Source organism: Capricornis sumatraensis, chromosome 5 (genome assembly GCF_032405125.1).
Source record: "Capricornis sumatraensis isolate serow.1 chromosome 5, serow.2, whole genome shotgun sequence".
Classification (NCBI taxonomy): Eukaryota; Metazoa; Chordata; class Mammalia; order Artiodactyla; family Bovidae; genus Capricornis; species Capricornis sumatraensis.
This window is the reverse complement of record NC_091073.1, coordinates 41,728,768-41,747,699: the sequence shown is the minus strand read 5'-3', so window position 1 is coordinate 41,747,699 and position 18,932 is coordinate 41,728,768. Positions and strand designations below refer to the sequence as shown.

The 18,932-nt window shown below is 36.7% G+C and overlaps 1 non-coding gene across 1 annotated transcript; it reads right to left on the bottom strand.

The window, feature by feature from the left end:
* Positions 1-5,567: 5,567 nt before the first annotated feature.
* TRNAC-GCA (transfer RNA cysteine (anticodon GCA)) lies at positions 5,568-5,639 on the bottom strand. The gene has a single exon. It is a non-coding gene; the product is annotated as a tRNA-Cys (tRNA).
* Positions 5,640-18,932: the final 13,293 nt, after the last annotated feature.

Below are 18,932 nucleotides of genomic sequence, written 5' to 3'. Positions count from 1 at the left end.
TAAAGAAATGGATTTTTAAGTTTATGTAGCTAGCTTATATAATAGCTAGATATAAATATACCTTAGAAGACTAACTGTTTAGATTTTTAGGCAAGTTTAAGAATTTGTAGGATAAAACATGAGATTGTGTGTTTGTCTTGACATTCAGGAAAGAATTTTAATTCTAGTTTTTGTTAAATGATTACTCAAGATTTATGGTTCAATGATTCTTACACAAGACCACCAAGAGCTATTGTGGAGTTCTGCTTCTCCAGTTTTTCAGTGACTATTGGAAGGCTTATAGCTCTAATTCACTGAATCAACTGTATTTTTGGGATCAGGGAATTAAAGACAATCAGTCACACAGATTTAGAACCAGAATTTAAAACTGAGGAGTGTGAAATAAAGTTTAAAAGATGGCCACAAAGTCAAATGTCATTTGCTGACAAGTTTTGTTTGTACATACTTTATGAAGTAGTTACTATAGACTGAATTAGGTGCTATTCTCTGACCCACTGTGGGAAGAATTATACTTCCTGACTTCAGAGATATTAGTCTTGGTTGCGTGACTGTACGATAGTATGTGAAACATGACTAATTTTGGCTTTTAGGACTACTAGATACTTTGCCATATTCTTGATCTCTGCTGCAACTCCATCAGCCTCTAGTGAACAGGAACTGTAGCAGACATGTAGCAGAGCTGCAATGAACCTGTGATGCCATGTTGAATGGACAGGAAATAAACTTTGTGGTTTTAAGTCATTAGAATTTTCAGTTGTTCATTACCACAACATAATCTTGGCTATTCTTAAACATTTGCCAACTTTTATACACAAAAAGTGGGATTCCTGATTTAGCCAGAATATCTGACAATTTCAATACTAAGTAGCTGTGGCTTCTTTAGGTAAACAGAGTGTGATCCAGTTTACTTAAGTATCCACATAACTTTTGGTTAGATATCTATCGCCTGTAGAAAATCATGTTTGCTGCTCTGACTTAAGTAGAACTTTTCCTGTCAATCCAACCATGCTGCTTATGATGTGAATTTAAAATGGATGCATATATTGTTAAAGTAATCAACAAGGAGGCCATCAGACTGAAGTTTCTCTAATATCTTGGTAGCCCACGCAAGCAAACTGAAACCTAAGCCAAAGTCAATTCCTGCAAATGCCTCAAGGTTAGGAAGAGCAAACACCGAATTAGGCCTTCCCAAATAATCCAACTGCTTAAGCTACAGCCAATGAACTAATTTCTTTGCTTTGCTTTCATGTCTTCCCTATAAACACCTTGCTCCTAGCTCTTGTCACTGGAATATTCCTAACCACTTTCTCGTTGGCATTGCCTAACTGGAATTAATGTTTGTTCATATAAACTTTTAAAATTACAATATGTATCGATTTAACTTTTAACAATATATAAATCATATGTGTACATATACACCTATAGTCATCACAACATATCGGAGAGTCTTGAAGTACTTCCATTAATTTCAGAAGTAAAACAAGTATATTAATTACCAGCAATACATAACATCTTATCAGAAATATTAGCCAATTCACCAAGGGAAAAAAGTTATCTATAGTGGCCACAGGACTGGAAAAGGTCAGTTTTTATTCCAATCCCAAAGAAAGGCAATGCCAAAGAATGCTCAAACTACCACACAATTGCACTCATCTCACATGCTAGTAAAGTAATGCTCAAAATTCTCCAAGCTAGGCTTCAGCAATATGTGAACTGTGAACTTCCTGATGTTCAAGCTGGTTTTAGAAAAGGCAGAGGAACCAGAGATCAATTGCCAACATCTGCTGGATCATGGAAAAATCAAGAGAGTTCCAGAAAAACATCTATTTCTGCTTTATTGACTATGCCAAAGCCATTGACTGTGTGGATCACAATAAACTGTGGAAAATTCTGAAAGAGATGGGAATACCAGACCACCTAATCTGCCTCTTGAGAAATCTGTATTCAGGCCAGGAAGCAACAGTTAGAGCTGGACATGGAACAACAGACTGGTTCCAAATAGGAAAAGGAGTACATCAAGGCTGTATATTGTCACCCTGCTCATTTAACTTCTATACAGAGTGCATCATGAGAAACACTGGACTGGACGAAACACAAACTGGAATCAAGATTTCCGGGAAAAATATCAATAACCTCAGATATACAGATGACACCACCCTTATGGCATACAGTGAAGAGGAACTAAAAAGCCTCTTGATGAAAGTGAAAGAGGAGAGTGAAAAAGTTGGCTTAAAGCTCAACATTCAGAAAATGAAGATCATGGCAACTGGTCCCTTCACTCCATGGGAAATAGATGGAGAAACAGTGGAAACAGTGTCAGACTTTATTTTGGGGGGCTCCAAAATCAGTGCAGATGGTGATTGCAGCCATGAAATTAAAAGACACTTTCTCTTTGGAAGAAAAGTTATGACCAACCTAGATAGCATATTCAAAAGCAGAGACATTATTTTGCTGACTAAGGTCCATCTAGTCAAGGCTATGGTTTTTCCAGTAGTCATGTATGGATGTGAGAGTTGGACTGTGAAGAAAGCTGAGCGCCGAAGAATTGATGCTTTTGAACTGTGGTGTTGGAGAAGACTCTTGAGAGTCCCTTGGACTGCAAGGAGATCCAATCAGTACATTCTGAAGGAGATCAACCCTGGGATTTCTTTGGAAGGAATAATGCTGAAGCTGAAACTCTAGTACTTTGTCCACCTCATGCGAAGAGTTGACTCATTGGAAAAGACTTTGATGCTGGGAGGGATTGGGGGCAGGAGGAGAAGGGGACTACAGAGGATGAGATGGCTGGATGGCATCACTGACTTGATGGACGTGAGTCTGAGTGAACTCCGGAAGTTGGTGATGGACAGGGAGGCCTGGCGTGCTGTGATTCATGGGGTTGCAAAGAGTCGAACACGACTGAGTGACTGAACTGAACTGAACTGAACTGATACTGAAAGTTGAGGCAAATCATTAAGGCTTACACATGTACAAGTCACTATCAATTTATCCCAAACAATTTGGTTAACTATTAAGACTAATATGAGATTATTAATATACCTTATAAAAAGAAATGCCAGAACCCATAGTTTTCTAATATATTCACAATACATTGTAAGATATTTAAAGGAAAAAATTAATTTATAAGATTAAACACTATAAAGTTCCTTGGGGAAAACTTAAAAGAAAATATGTCTCTTTGGGAAATACTACAAAATATAACTGAATAAATTTAAATAACACCTGAGAAATGCTATACTCAAGTAGAAAAGTTTAATGTTATAAAAATGGAAATTACTCTCAATTAATTTGTATAGTTAATACAATTAAAATCAAAATACAAATATTAATATAAGGACCGTGGTAAAACAATTCTTACATTTTATTCAGACACCATAAGAACAGTATGAAAAATTATTGAGGGACAAAATGTTTAAGACATGTTGAAAGATAATGTGATCAAAACGAGTATGGTACTATTTTAAAAGATAAGGAAAACAACGAAACAAAGATAGACCAGCAAAAATATGGGAATTCAATGTATATTGCAGGTGAGAATTAAAATTTAAAAAAATAGGTGAAATAAGTAGGTGTATTATGATTTTATAAACATGCAGTCATGCCAGGAAGAAAGTAAAGGTTAAACTTAACTGAGTAAAAATGTAAGAAAGTAAGATCATCAAAACTCTGTCAAAAAGCACCATAAACATGATTAAAAGTAAAGAGATTTCTACCAATCAACAAAAAAGTATACTCTAAGAGAAAAAGGGACAAATAACACGAATTTGTATCAGTCAAGAATCTTTCAGTATTGATATTAAAAGCCCAAAACAATTGGCTTGAAAAGAAAACAGTGTATATCTGTTCATTTAGCTAGAAAACGTATGTAAAGCTAGATTCAACTGTTTAAGCTACGGCATCTGAACTTTCCCCAGCTGAGTTTTGTTCTAGCTGTTGGCTTCAGCTTCACATAAGCCCTTTTTCCTCTGATGGCAAGGAGACCCTGAGCAGTTTCAGGGTTACATCCTACTTTTTCAGCTACCCCAAAAGAGAAAGGCTTCCCTCCAGCAGAATTTAAGATAAACTCAAATTTGCTCTTACTGGGACATGTCCTCATTCTGGACCAATCAGGAAGTCAGAGATAAGTTCTGTGATTGATCAGCTTTGGTCACACAATTCATTTTATATGGGATCAGCTCACCTAAGCTAAGTAGAATATAGCAGGGGGATAATTTCTCATAGAAAATAAGTTCTGTTCCTGAAAAGCGATGGGTAGGCCAGCCTACAAAGAACTGATTCAAGTTTGAATATGGACAAGAATGACAACTGAGTTGGAATTTTCTTCACTTTGATTCATAACAGAACTAGGATAAAAATTCTCAAAGGGTGAAAGAAACTCCCTAATGCCTCCTGAGTTCCTTGCACAGGCATGACTGAAGGCATGCCTGTATATAATGCTACAGGTGTGGCAACCTGCCAGAGTTACTGTGAGTTTCAAGTGCATTGCCAAAATTATATTATTATCCTGGTGCAGGAGACACGTCAACACTCTTAGGTTTACCTACTACTGTGTAAGGCAATTACTGCTGCACTAGGTTGAACACTCTGTGTTCCAGGGCTTGTGTCCTTGGTTTACTCTAAAGGTGGACAGGATGTTGGGCCTTTAGATGTATATCATTTAATATACATTCAAAGAGAGAAGTCACAAAGAGAAAGAGAAAAATAACCATAAATAGATAAAAGACAATAATATGCACTAGTAATGAAGTCATTGTAAACTAACAAACTATTGAAGGTGTCCTCTATCTACCAAATCAGCAATGTGGTTTTTGGTTTGTTTGTTTTTACTTATTTATTTATTTATTTGCTGCACCACTCTGCTTGCAGGATTTCAGTTCCCAGCCAGGGATTGAACCTAGGCCATGGCAGTGAAAGTCCAAAATCCTAACCATTAGAATACCAGGGAACTATCAGCAATGATTTAAAAAATCTATACTATTATTATTGGAAGAGAACATGAAGAAATAGGTATTTTAATACATTGCTCAATATATTTTAAGTTGGTAATATTTCTAATAGGCAATCTGGCATCAATTTTTCAACATTTGAAAGAAATTTTTTTCTTAAAATATTAATACTTATTTCACTATTCTTTGCTTTCAAAAAGAGTTAAAGAAATATATACATATATGAACATACATATGCTTTAAATATAAACATACCATGGTGGCTCAGACAGTAAAGAATCTGCCTGCAACGTGGGAGACCTGGTTTTGATCTGTGGGTCAGGAAGATGCCCCAGAAAAGGGAATGTCAACCCACTCCAGCATTCTTGGCTGGAGAATTCCATGCACAGAGAAGCCCAGAGAGCTACAGTCAATGGAGTCGCAAAGAGTCAGACATGACTGAGCAACTAAGACACATGCATGCATGTATTATATCAATGGCTGGGTGGTTGGTTGGTTTAGTTGCTAAGTCGTGCCTGACTCTTGCGACCCCATGGACTGTAGCCCGCCAGGCTCCTCTGTCCATGGGATTCTCCAGGCAAGAATACTGGAGTGGGTTGCCGTTTCCTTCTCCAGGGGATCTTCCCAACCCAGGAATCGAACCTGGGTCTCCTGCATTGCAGGCAGATTCTTTACCAACTGAGCTACCAGGGAAGAAATAGGAAAATTAAATATAAATATAAAAAATACTTGGTTGAGCTACATTATAGTTCCTTGGCAGAGATGCTATTCTTTTATTAATATTGAATCTGAATATTTCAAATTTTGATCATGAATATGTAGAATTCATTTTAGAGAATGAGTTTTATCCATAATCATATATGTATTTTCCCAAAAATGTGTTCTAAAAGGGCCTTAATTTTGTTAAACTACAGAATATGCACATTATTAATTAATTATCCTCAACGTACTTTGAGGATCACTGCATTGTCAAAATTTTAAATATATATATACTAAAAGAAGTGTATTGTTAGTGAATTTCTACATTCTGAAAAAGAGAGCATCTGGGTATATACTATGCTCTTGTTTATAAATTTATGAGGTGATATTGAAAATATAATTCATGTTCTGGCCCACAAAATACTGAAATCATATGTATTTTAATGAAACACATATATTATGTAATATAGTCCAATATATATCATTTGGTCACTGCATAGTAAACCTAAGTCACCAATATTTTTTTTCAATATATTAAAAGGTAAATATAAATTACAGTAATAGATATTATGGAACTACCAACTCATGAACCCATAAAATTATGTAAATACTAACCTAACAGTTTGTTTTACATAAAAAAAATGATTAAATACAGATGACAGTTTAATCACAGGGTAATCAATTAACTGAGACAAAAGACTGGAAAATTAATAGTCATAAAGTACACTTCTAGCAGATATTTAAAATGGAAAATTTGCAAGTTTGAGGTGAAAAATTTTATTTAAACTTCGGTTTAGGTCCACAAAAAATTTTGAGCCATCTGTTTTACATAAAAAATTATCCACACTTATGAAGATTCAAAATAATTAAAACAGTGTTCTTGACTTCAAGATACCATGTATCTAGAACTGCGGTTCTCAACCACTGTTAGTGTAATAGTGAAAAATAAATCTGACTCCCAGGTTGGATCTGTTTCTTTTACTTTAGCCTTTGTGCTGTGCTGCCTGTGCTTAGTCATGCTGGCTATGTACTTTCTGCAAAATAATGTTGCCTATAATCTGAAATAGATAGGACAACCCATTCTCAGAACTCTGACCTTTATAGATATAACACTCTTTAATACAAATAGAGTTAAAATGTTGCAGAATGAAGAATCACATTTGTCTTATTGGAGGTTTACTGAAACATCATGACTTAACCTATGTGGGCAGATGCAAGAACAAAGAATTCTGACAACAATAAATTTGCAACAACCAACCACAGTCCAGTCCCTCAGCTTTTAGTGTAAAACAAGCCTGAATTCTAAATCAGGTAAGATGGTTCTCTAGGACATTTGTCTGCATTTTTCTGGGTCTGCTGACTTTTGGAATAAATTCATTATTCCTTGCCCTGACAAAGCATCTCCCAATTCACTGGACTGTCCTGTGGTGGGAATGAGTTTGGACCAGGTAACATTATCGCTTCAGTGTTCCCTCAGTATGTGATAGACATCCATGCTTACCAAGGAAGCCATGCCCTTGTGACAAGGGCATTTCAGAATTGCCAGGATTACTGGAGGAATGAAATAGAGCATATCTGCTTTTCTACCAATTTTCCCATTTGAAAGAGGCATAAACCATCTAACAATTATAACATTTATCATTGTATCATTGAATACTTATCATTCTCTGGTATTTGTTAAGTATTTTGTAACGACTGTGTCTTTTAAAAAGCACAACACACACAAAATAATCTCTGAATTTAGATATTAAAGGAAAATCAGCATTTTAACTTATCGGATGTACAGATGATATCACTCTAATGGCAGAAAGTGAAGAGGAACTAGAGAACCTCTTGATAAGGGTGAAGGAGAAGAGTGAAAAAGCTGGGTTAAAATTCAATATTAAAAAAAAACAGTAAAATCATGGCATCTTGTCCCATCACTTCATGGGGAAAAGGTGGAAGCAGTGACAGATTTCCTCTTCTTGGGCTCTAAAATCACTGCGGATGGTGACTGCCACCATGAAATTAGAAAATAATTGCTTCTTGGCTGCTGCTGCTAAGTCACTTCAGTCGAGTCCAACTCTGTGTGACGCCATAGACGGCAGCCCACCAGGCTCCCCCGTCCCTGGGATTCTCCAGGCAAGACCACTGGAGTGGGTTGCCATTTCCTTCTCCAATGCATGAAAGTGAAAAGTGAAAGTGAAGTCGCTCAGTCATGTCCGACCCTCAGCGACCCCATGGACTGCAGCCTTCCAGGCTCCTCCGTCCATGGGATTTTCCAGGCAAGAGTACTGGAGTGGGGTGCCATTGCTTCTTGGCAGGAAAGCATTAACATAGACCGTGTGCTAAAACGCAAAGACATCATTTTGTCAACAAAGGTCAGTATAGTCAGGCTATAATGTTTATAGTAGTCACGCACAGTTGTGAGAGTTGGACCATAAAGAAGACAGAGTGCCAAAGAATTGATGCTTTCGAATTGTGGTGCTGAAAAAGACTTTTGAGAGCCCCTTGGACAGCAAGGGGATCAAACCAGTCATTCCTAAATGAAGTCAACCCTGAATATTCGCCGGAGGGACTGAGACTGAAGCTGAAGCTCCAGTACGCTGGCCACTTGTTGTGAACAGCTGATTCACTGAAAAAGACCTTGATGCTGGGAAAGATTGAAGGCAGAAGGAGAAGAGGGCAACAGAGGATGAGATGGATTGATGGCATCACTGACCCAATGGACATGGACCTGGGCAAACTCCAGGAAATGGTGGGGGACAGGAAAGCCTGGAATGCTGCAGTCCAGGGGGCCACAAAGAGTTGGACATGACTTGGTGCCTGAACAACAAATAAAATCATTTTTTTCTAGAAAACAGTCTTAGCAAAGTTGATAGGTGTTGCCTGCTACATTTTCCAAGATTTTGCTTAGTCCTCACAAGATTTAGTCTCTTACAGATAATACTTCTATCACTTCAATATAGTCATAGGCACTTGAAAATTTGAAAGTAGACCCAGGACCCCTAAGTAGATGGAAAGAAAAGCCTATTGTCAACTTCCCCATTCAAGTAATACTAGAGAAATCTGTTCAATATTTCTCCCTGAACCAAGAAAGTGCAGAGGCACTCCTGTATTGAACTGAAACAGTAATGGGTCTGTAAAGAGAGAAAGGTATATTTCTGATCTATGTTCCTATATTCTACCTTGTATAGATTCAATGACAACCAATTGATATAATACATATAAAAATACATACTTTACTGTAATAAATGAAATAAATCAGAAAGAGAAAGACACATACCATATGGTATCATTTATATGTATAGTAAAACTTATTTATGAAACAGAAACAGACTCACAGACATAGAAAAGAAATTATGAGTGGAGGGGGATAAATAAGAAGTTTTGAATTAGCAGATACAAACTACTATAAATAAACTAGATAAACAATAGGTCCTCACTGTATAGCATAGGAAACTATGCTCAATATCCTATAATAAACCATATTGGAAAATAATATGAAAAGTTATATATATATATATATATATATATATGTATAACTGAATCCCTTTGCTGTATACACAGAAACTAATGCAACACTGTCAGTCAACTATAATTCAATTTTTTAAAAGATACTTTAAATAATTATAGAAACACATTTTTTTGTCTTTTTTATTCATTCATCACCTCAAATGCGTTGGCTTATTTTGTTACTTTTGCTCTAACTAAACACAAAAGTCCCAGGTCGGTAGTTGGTTTGTGAATTGTGCTGCATTGTAGCTCTTTGCCTTCTGTGAGCTTTAGCATAGTGCCTTATATGATAGGTCCATAGCTTTCATTTGCTGACTTATCACAGGAAGCTGTAAATGTATTTGGTGGCAAAATATATTGGACCATAAATAAAAAGAGGAAATGTGAAAGAAAACTTTGACTTCAACTGTCACTGCTATGAATACTGACTCATACACAAAAATGTTCAAGGTAAGTTTCTGACACTGACAAGGAAATAAATATAGTGTTAGCATAAAATTACTGTGGTTTCCAAAGAATGACACCTTATAAAATTCAGTTCTGAGTGTACTAGAGTGAGAATGGGGAGGGTTAAAATACTTGAGTTCTAAGAAAGTGAGCTTGTTTTAATTTTTTTTCTTGATAATGTCTAAGAGATATCACTTGCTGGCAAAGTAGTAGTTTATAAATGATTTGATCTCATCTCATTGCATAATGACAATTATTTGGAAGTTAATTTTTATCAAATTAATTTTTATAGAATAATTATAAAGTGTAAATGCCTTAATTTTTATAGTGTAATTCAAGGCTTTTAATAATGTAATCAGAAGTCAAATTTCAGTAAGAAAAATTAAAAATAGACATAGGTTTATAATTCTAAGCCCAATGTCTTCTGTAAAATTAATTATGTGATTTGATTGATGTTCAGTGCAGTTTAGACTACCAAATTAGCTTTGTATTAGTAGTCTACATTAAAGACTCATTCTAGTTTTGTCTGAAGGAGAAGGATGAAATAACTGGTATTTTTCCCTTTCAGAGTGATAGCTTCTCACACTGTTTTAAATACAATTAATAAAACTTCCATAAAGAAAGTATAATAAAATAGAGTACAGAAGTTTTGTACTGAATAGGTTTTAGGTGGGAAGTGCAATAATAATGAATAAGGAAAATATCAGATAGGTAAATACATGATAGAAGAAATTCCCTAAATATGTTCTTCAACTAAAATCTACCTTTGTCAGTGAATTGGCTGAATAAACTGGCCTGCATGAATAACATTTCTATTGGTAATTCTGCTGCTGCTGCTGCTGCTAAGTTGCTTCAGTCGTGTCCAACTCTACGCGACCCTAGAGACGGCAGCCCACCAGGCTCCCCTGTCCCTGGGATTCTCCAGGCAAGAACACTGGAGTGGGTTGCCATTTCCTTCTCCAGTGCATGAAAGTGAAAAGTGAAAGTGAAGTCACTCAGTCGTGTCCGACTCCTAGCGACCCCATGGACTGCAGCCTACCAGGCTCCTCCGTCCATGGGATTTTCCAGGCAAGAGTACTGGAGTGGGGTGCCATTGCCTTCTCCGATTGGTAATTCTACATGTATTTTTCATGTATTACATTTATTATTTAAGTAAGACTTTAATATAAGCTATGAATTATACTGCAAAAGGGTAATAGGAAGGTAAATTGACTTTTTTTCAGGAGATATCCACAATTAAAGACAGACATGGCAAGTATTTATGATAAAAGTTATATGTAACATGCACTGAGGAATGGAGGCAGGGCAGAAAAAATAACCGACACCCCAACATGACTGGCAAATCTTCACTTATGAGAAGCCTTGAGAAATGAATAGAAAATTTCCACAGAAATGAAATTAGTGAGTGATTCAAAGACATTAGAAAAACAGGAGTCAATAAAAGGCAGTTTGAATTCTTATATTCCACATAACTAATTTGAAGATGATGCCATAGTCAGTGAAAATTTACAGAATATTTATAAACAAAGAAATCCAACTGTACCTATATTACTCTGTGATTTGTGTGGATTATGTTTTAGAATGAAGAGACTATGTGGACTGAATGGAATAGTAACAATGGAGGAAATCTGGATCAGTGGTATATTTCTTATAATGCTAGGTACTATGACCCATATATTCAATGATGCTTGATTCCTCATGGCTTCCTCTTGTGACTTCCCTATAAGAGGGGATATGGAGATGGGAGATGCTTCCATTTCTGCTACCTCTATCTTGAATGTAAGCATATTGATTATATTCTTTTAGCCAAAGATGGAGAAGCTCTATACAGTCAGCAAAAACAAGATCAGGAGCTGACTGGCTCAAATCATGAAATTCTTATTGCCAAATTCAGACTTAAATTGAACAAAATAGGGAAAACCACTAGATCATTCAGGTATGACCTAAATCAAACCCCTTATATTTATACAGTGGAAATGAGAAATAGATTTAAGGGACTAGATCTGATAGAGTGCCTGATGAACTATGGATGGAGGTTTGTGACATTGTACAGGAGACAGGGATGAAGACCAGCCCCAAAAAGAAATGGAAAAAAAGCAAAATGATTCTCTGATGAGGCCTTATGAAAAGCTGTGAAAAGAAGAGAACAAAAAGCAAAGGAGAAAAGGAAATATATACCCATTTGAATGCAGAATTCCAAAGAATAGCAAGGAGAGATAAGAAAGCTTTCCTCAGTGATCAGTGCAAAGAAATAGAGGAAAACAACAGAATGGGAAAGACTAGAGATCTCTTCAAGAAAATTAGAGATACCAAGGGAACATTTCATGCAAAGATGGGCTCGATAAAGGACAGAAATGGTATGAACCTAGCAGAAGCAGAAGATACTAAGAAGAGGTGGCAAAAATACACAAAAGAGCTATACAAAAAAAGATCTTCATGACCCACATAATCACAATGGTGTGATCGCTCACCTAGAGCCAGACATCATGGAATGCGAAGTCAAGTGGGCTTAGGAATCATCACTATGAACAAAGCTAGTGGGGGTGATGGAATTCCAGTTAAGCTATTTCAAATCCTAAAAGATGATGTTATGAAAGTGCTGCACTCAACATGCCAGCAAATTTGGAATACTCAGCAGTGGCCACAGCACTAGAAAAGGTCAGTTTTTATTCCAATCCTAAAGAAAGACAATGCCAAAGAATGCTCAAACTGTGGCACAGTTGCACTCATCTCACACTCTGGTAAAGTAATGCTCAAAATTCTCCAAGCCAGCCTTCAACAGTACATGAGCTGTGACCTCCAGATGTTCAAGTCGGTTTTAGAAAAGGCAGAGGAACCAGAGATCGAATTGCCAAAATTCGTTAGATCATCGAAAAAGCAAGAGAGTTCTAGAAAAATATCTATTTCTGCTTTATTAACTAGGCCAAAGCCTTTGACTATGTGGATCACAACAAACAGTGGAAAATTCTTCAAGAGATGGGAATACCAGATCACCTGACCTGCCTCCTGAGAAATCTGTATGCAGTTCAGGAAGCAACAGTTAGAACTGGAAATGGAACAACAGACTGGTTCCAAATAGGAAAAGGAGTACGTCAAGGCTGTATATTGTCACCCTGCTTATTTAACTTTTATGCAGAGTACATCATGAGAAATGCCAGGCTGGATGAAGCACAAGCTGGAATCAAGATTTCCAGGAGAAATATCAATAACCTCAGATGTGCAGACGACACCACCCTTATGGCAGAAAGTGAAGAAGAACTAAAGAGCCTCTTGATGAAAGTGAAAGAGGAGAGTAAGAATGTTGGCTTAAAGCTCAACATTCAGAAAAGCAAGATCATGGCATCTGGTCCCATCACTTCATGGCAAATAGATGGAGAAACAGTGAAAACAGTGACAGATTTCATTTTGGGGGAATTTGAAACAGAGGATGAGGTGGCTGGATGGCATCACCGACTCAATAGACGTGAGTTTGAGTGAACTCTGGGAGTTGGTGATGGACAGGGAGGCCTGGCATGCTGCTATTCATGGGGTCACAAAAAGTCGGACACGACTGAGTGACTGAACTGAACTGAACTGAAAATCTCTGCAGATGATGACTGCAGCCATGAAATTAAAGGATGCTTGCTCCTTGGAAGAATAGCTATGACTTACCTAGACAGCTTATTAAAAAGCTGAGACATTACTTTTTGCCAACAAAGGTCCGTCTAATCAAGGCTATGGTTTTTCCAGTAGTCATGTATGGATGTGAGAGTTGGACTACAAAGAAAGCTGAGTGCTGACGTATTGATGTGTTTGAACTGTGGTGTTGGAGAAGAGTCTTAAAATCCCTTGGATTGCAAGGAGTTCCAACCAGTCCATGCTAAATGAAATCAGTCCTGAATATTCAATGGAAGGACTGATGTTGAAGCTGAAACTCCAATACTTTGGCCACCTGATGTGAAGAACTTACTCATTGGAAAAGACCTCTATGCTGGGAAAGGTTGAAGGTGGGAGGATAAAGTTATGACAGAGGATGAGATGGTTGGATGACATCACCAACTTTATGAACATGAATTTGAGTAAACTCTGGGAGTTTGTGATGGACAGCGAGGCCTGGTGTGCTGCAGTCCATGGGGTCTCAAAGAGTCGGCTATGACTGAGTGACTAAACTGAATTGAACTGCACTGAATTTTGAAAATATCACCACAGATCACAGCCAAAAGACAAAGGAAAACTACATGGCACTCTCAGAAGAAATATTAACAGTCAAGTGTTCATCATTTTCTCATTTTCTCCCACTTTCCATGTAAGAAAGCGGTCCATTCGAAAATTTATTGCAAAGGCTTGCAGATACAACTGTCCTCTGTGCTAAGGAAGACAAAACAGGTTTGATGAACATCTAACCATTTTCTAACACAGCCTAGTCTTTTGATCATTGAATACCAAATATACTTGTCTCTTTTCATATGAAATCTTCCACATAGGGGAAAAATTAAGTTCTTCCCAGTGGCTACATTAAACTAAAAGTGCTGTACCTTTGAGTGAGATGTAGTCCTCTCCAGTAGTCCATAGATGGCTTGTTTTGTATCAGAACCTAGGAATCAAAGAAAGGTTCTTTAGCTACTTTTTTCTCTCTCTTTCTGTCTGCCTGTCTCTCCTTCTGTCTCTCACACACACACTCACTATACCCAGTGGTGGAACATGGAATGGAATTTCTTAGCAAGAAGAATAGAAGACAGTGGGCTTGCCCATTGCCATTCTGAAATCCTGCTGGGAATATTTTGTGAAGGTCCCTACCTTGAGCATGAGGTTGAGAAAAGAATATAAAAGTGAAAGTCACTCAGTCATGTCTGACTCTGTGACCCCATGGGCTATACAGTCCATGGAATTCTCCAGGCCAGACTACTGGAGTGGGTAGCCTTTCCCTTCTCCAGGGGATCTCCCCAACCCAGGGATCAAACCCAAGTTTCCCACATTGCAGGCAGATTCTTGACAAGCTGAGCCACAAGGGAAGCCCAAGAATACTGGAGTGGGCTTCTTATCCCTTCTTATCCCTTCTCCAGTGGCTCTTTCTGACCCAGGAATCAAACCAAGGTCTCCTGCACTGCAGGTGGATTCTTTACTAACTGAGATATGAGGGAAGCCCCTGAGGTTGAGGGAGTACCGGGATTAATTTCTAATTCATCTCTCTAGAAGGCATTTTTCATCTATTTGCCCCATGGCCCCTTGGTCCTCCCATTTGGAAACTCCTCTCAATCCATTACTCTCCATGACTATGTTGGAAGTGAGTGATAGAATACCTTTGGGGCTATACAGCCTTCAAAGTTTGCCTCATTCTGTTGGAAAATTGGGAGTTCATGGTTTTATAATTGTTACTTATTTGTTTAAATCGGAAACAGTCAAAGGCTTCCTTAGTTCAAATTTGTGATTTTTGGCAAGGAAATTCTCTCAGACCAATAGACTACTGATGTGTTTGTTTTTTTAAAAAATAATTTCACACATATCATATACTCAAAGTTTGTTTTCAGATGTAGTTCTCAAATATCTTTATTTTATTGCCTTTTACCAACTTGTTTCTTTCTTAATTGGGACCACCTATTTAGGGTGGGAAGCCTGTACATGCAATTTATTGATTTTAACCTTGGTTTGTTTTATTCATTTGACACATTTTACTGGATATTTTTTGTTCAATCCTTTAAAAATACTCTCCTCAACTGCTCACAGTCCATAAGTAGCTAGGCATAGAATTTCAGGACTCTGTATTCACTTTTATTTCTGCCTGCAAAATAGTCAATATAATTCTGGGTTCCTCTCTTTACTGTTAATATCTTGTTGAAAGTAGTCAATTATGTTCATATACACTAGTTTCTGTAAGTTTTTCCCCTCTAATCACATCCTCTAGAGTTTCTGACTGAATAGGCACATAGTCTAGTCTGCCTTTCAAGTTACTGCCCACAACAGTTTTACCAAAGGTTTGCCTCTACATAACAGGGATCATCATGTTTCCTAATTTCAATGTCATTTTCCCTGATCTCTAAATCTTTTAAAAAATATTTAGGTCTTTATTATGGCAGGAATCTGGTTCCAAATCAGGAGCTACCTCCATGGGGTCTCAAAGAGTCGGACACGACTGAGTGACTGAACTGAACTTATGATACATGAAGTGCCCAGAATGTATCTCTCAGATATACATGAAGAACATCTAAAGTGCTTTTGTTCTCAAATTGAGCATTTTATGCTTTTTTGGACTAAAAGTGGAAGCATGGCTTTTAATTATAAGCTTAAAGTCATGGGGGAAATATAATATGTTCCCTCTCAGAGTCTTGAAAAATTTGCTCTGCCAATTGGAATCGTAAAATAACATTTCCCACTTTTTTTTGTCTGCTTCACATTTGTGAGATTTGTATAGAACTTTTAACATAATGTGCATCTAGAATCTAGTTTATAATGGAGTTCATCGATAATCCCATATGACTCATAGGAAAAAGGAAACAAGAAATAGTGCCACCACGTGCTTTGTTTTGAACATGTTAACTAAACATTACAAGAGCAGATTAGAAAAGCATTCCCTTTATTTAGTTGAGTAATTGCCCACTTGAATCCCTAAAGATCAGTTATTGTAACATGAACGATAAAATTTCCACTAAGAGTCTTAAATGAGTCAATAAAAGGTCATGTTTATATACGTTAAAAACACTTGAAAGAATAATATTATCATTGACTCTTAGGCCATGCCTACACTTGCCCAGTGAAAGGTATTTCTCTAAGAAATAAGCTGCTTTCAACATCAATATTATTCTAAATGTACAGCCATATGACCACTGAAAATAATTTTCAGTATCTTTTCATTTACTTTTCAATTTAAATAATTTCAATTTACTTGTCTCTGTAGTAATTTAGAGAACTCAGTATTAAGTTCATTGGTATGGAAGGAAGTCTTGTTTAATGCCATGTCATTGATTATGGCCATTCAATTCATAGATGCATAAAGCCTCAGAATTGTATGACTAATATGCTATTTCAGCACTGTTGGTTTTAGCAAAAGTGGATATTAACAAGAGGAAATTTCTCACTATTTTTTTTCACTCCAGTTTTAACAGACACATTAATACATGTGGTGGAATTTGACAAAGTCACTATGTACTTTGCTATTATAAAAGATTATGGATTCTTCTTTCCTATGTAAGATTTGAGATCTCTAAGAATATTGCCATCTCTAATAAACTTGGTTTAATAGTTTTCATAGTCTCAGAATACACTTGTCAGTTAGCTATACTATAAAATGATGTAATGAAATATGTCACATGAGTTGAGTTGTAAAAGTCAGAAGTGAAAACATAAAATCAAAACCTTCACTTTAAAATTAAAAAATAAAAACCTTATGACTTTTCATTTTTGATGAACACCTAAACATATACCCAAATATTCAATGTATTCTCTAAGACTCAGTTAGTATGGCCTTTTCTTTTATTTATTTAAAAACAAAAAAATTAGTAAAAAATTTTATTGTTTCAAATTACTTATTTGTTAGAATATTTCTTTGTCATATTAAAGAACTTGATCTCTGAGATCTTTGGTTTATAACTTATATTTTGGGAGTTACCATTTAGAATTTAGGGCCTAGAATTAAAATCATAATTTTAGACTTAAACTGAGAGTATACTTTTCCTACAGTTTCTAATCTTTTGGTGAGGTAGGGAATCTGTTGGAAAAAAAATATTTGACATTAACAAACAATAAGTCATCACAACTCTTAGACTAGCACTAGAAACCCAAAGAAACTCTGTGTGGATGACACCTAAATTGAAGTTTCTAATCTGGTGAAAATGAAATGTTTGAGAACAGTTTATATATCAAAGCACTTCAAAATTAAGGGTCCATTAGTTCACAGTTTTCTAAAAATACCTTTGTAAAACCAAACTTTGAATTTTTTTGTACACATCTCCAGAAATTCAGTTTCTTACAAAATCCAGTCCTTTGGGGTGGGGCCAAGGGGAGGACTTTAAGGGCAACTACATTTGGGCAGGTTCAAATCTCTGCACTGTGTCACCAGAAGAAATCAACTCCCTGGGTCTGGGACTGTGCCTGGAATCTTGCAAGTAAACAGAATTTCCAACTGCAGGTGCAGAATAATTGCTAATATAAAATTGAGAAATTCTTGAAAATACCACTCCAGGAGTCAAAATTTGGAACTTTGAAGAGTGGCTAGGATATGCAGCAGAACCGAGAAAGTTTACTTATTTTTGAAGTCAGAATAATGCTCATATTTCTGCAAACATCACTATGGCCTTACTCAAAATTTACAGACTTTCAGTTATGAGAAATCACACTCTGTACAGGTGACTCTTGCCATCTTATGGAACTGACAGGAATTCAGATCTAAAATTCATAATACAGTTGATTTGGTAGCTCATTTTCTGACAATTCCCAGATAGCAAAGTCTAGTGGGAGTGAGATAAACCCTAACACCATCTTCTAAGTGTCTTTCTCTTTTCCTCAAAACCGTGGGGAGTGAATGTGGTCCAGCACTTGCTTTGGTTTTGGCAAACTGCAACAAGGATTACTGCTACCATTAAGTGATTTATTCTCTTTAACGAAGAAAAACGACCAAGAGGTTAAGGAATCAACTCTTTGGCAAGTCTCCATAGGAAAGTTCCCACTTGTAAACTGTGAAATTCCAAAGAAAGGAGACTAATAAAGTCTTCTGTCCTCAAATGTAAGGGAATAAATTAAACTATGCTGCTGCTGCTAAGTCACTTCAGTTGTGTCCAATTCTGTGTGACCCCATAGGCGGCAGCCCACCAGGCTCTCCCATCCCTGAGATTCTCCAGGCAGGAAAACTGGACTGGGTCTCCATTTCCTTCTCCAATGCATGAAAGTGAAAAGGGAAAATGAAGTCGCTCAGTCATGTCTAGACTGCAGCCTACCAGGCTGCCCCATCCATGGGATTTTCCAGGCAAGAGTATTGGAGTGGGTTGCCATTGTCTTCTCCAAAAAAATTAAACTATAAGGCCAAATAAATGCTCAAATTATATGCTGAAAGAGAAGCTGAAACGAAAACTAATGTTACTGGTAAAAACAGGGGAAAAGTTTTATTTTTTAGGAAACTGGAAGAGAATGACATTATTTTAATGAAAATGTATGAGGGCAAAAGAGGGCTTGGCTTTCAAACTAATGAAGCAATCCTTAATAAGTAATTTCCATACTACATATTGAGATTCTTCTTTCTATGTTTGAAAAAAAAATGGTAGGCGATACGTTGCATATACTAGCTAGTATATGCTTATCAAATTCTTCCTGAAAGCACAGAATGACTTCATATTCTTAGAGCTGGATTGATTCCAGATTTCTTGCTTCTGACAAGAA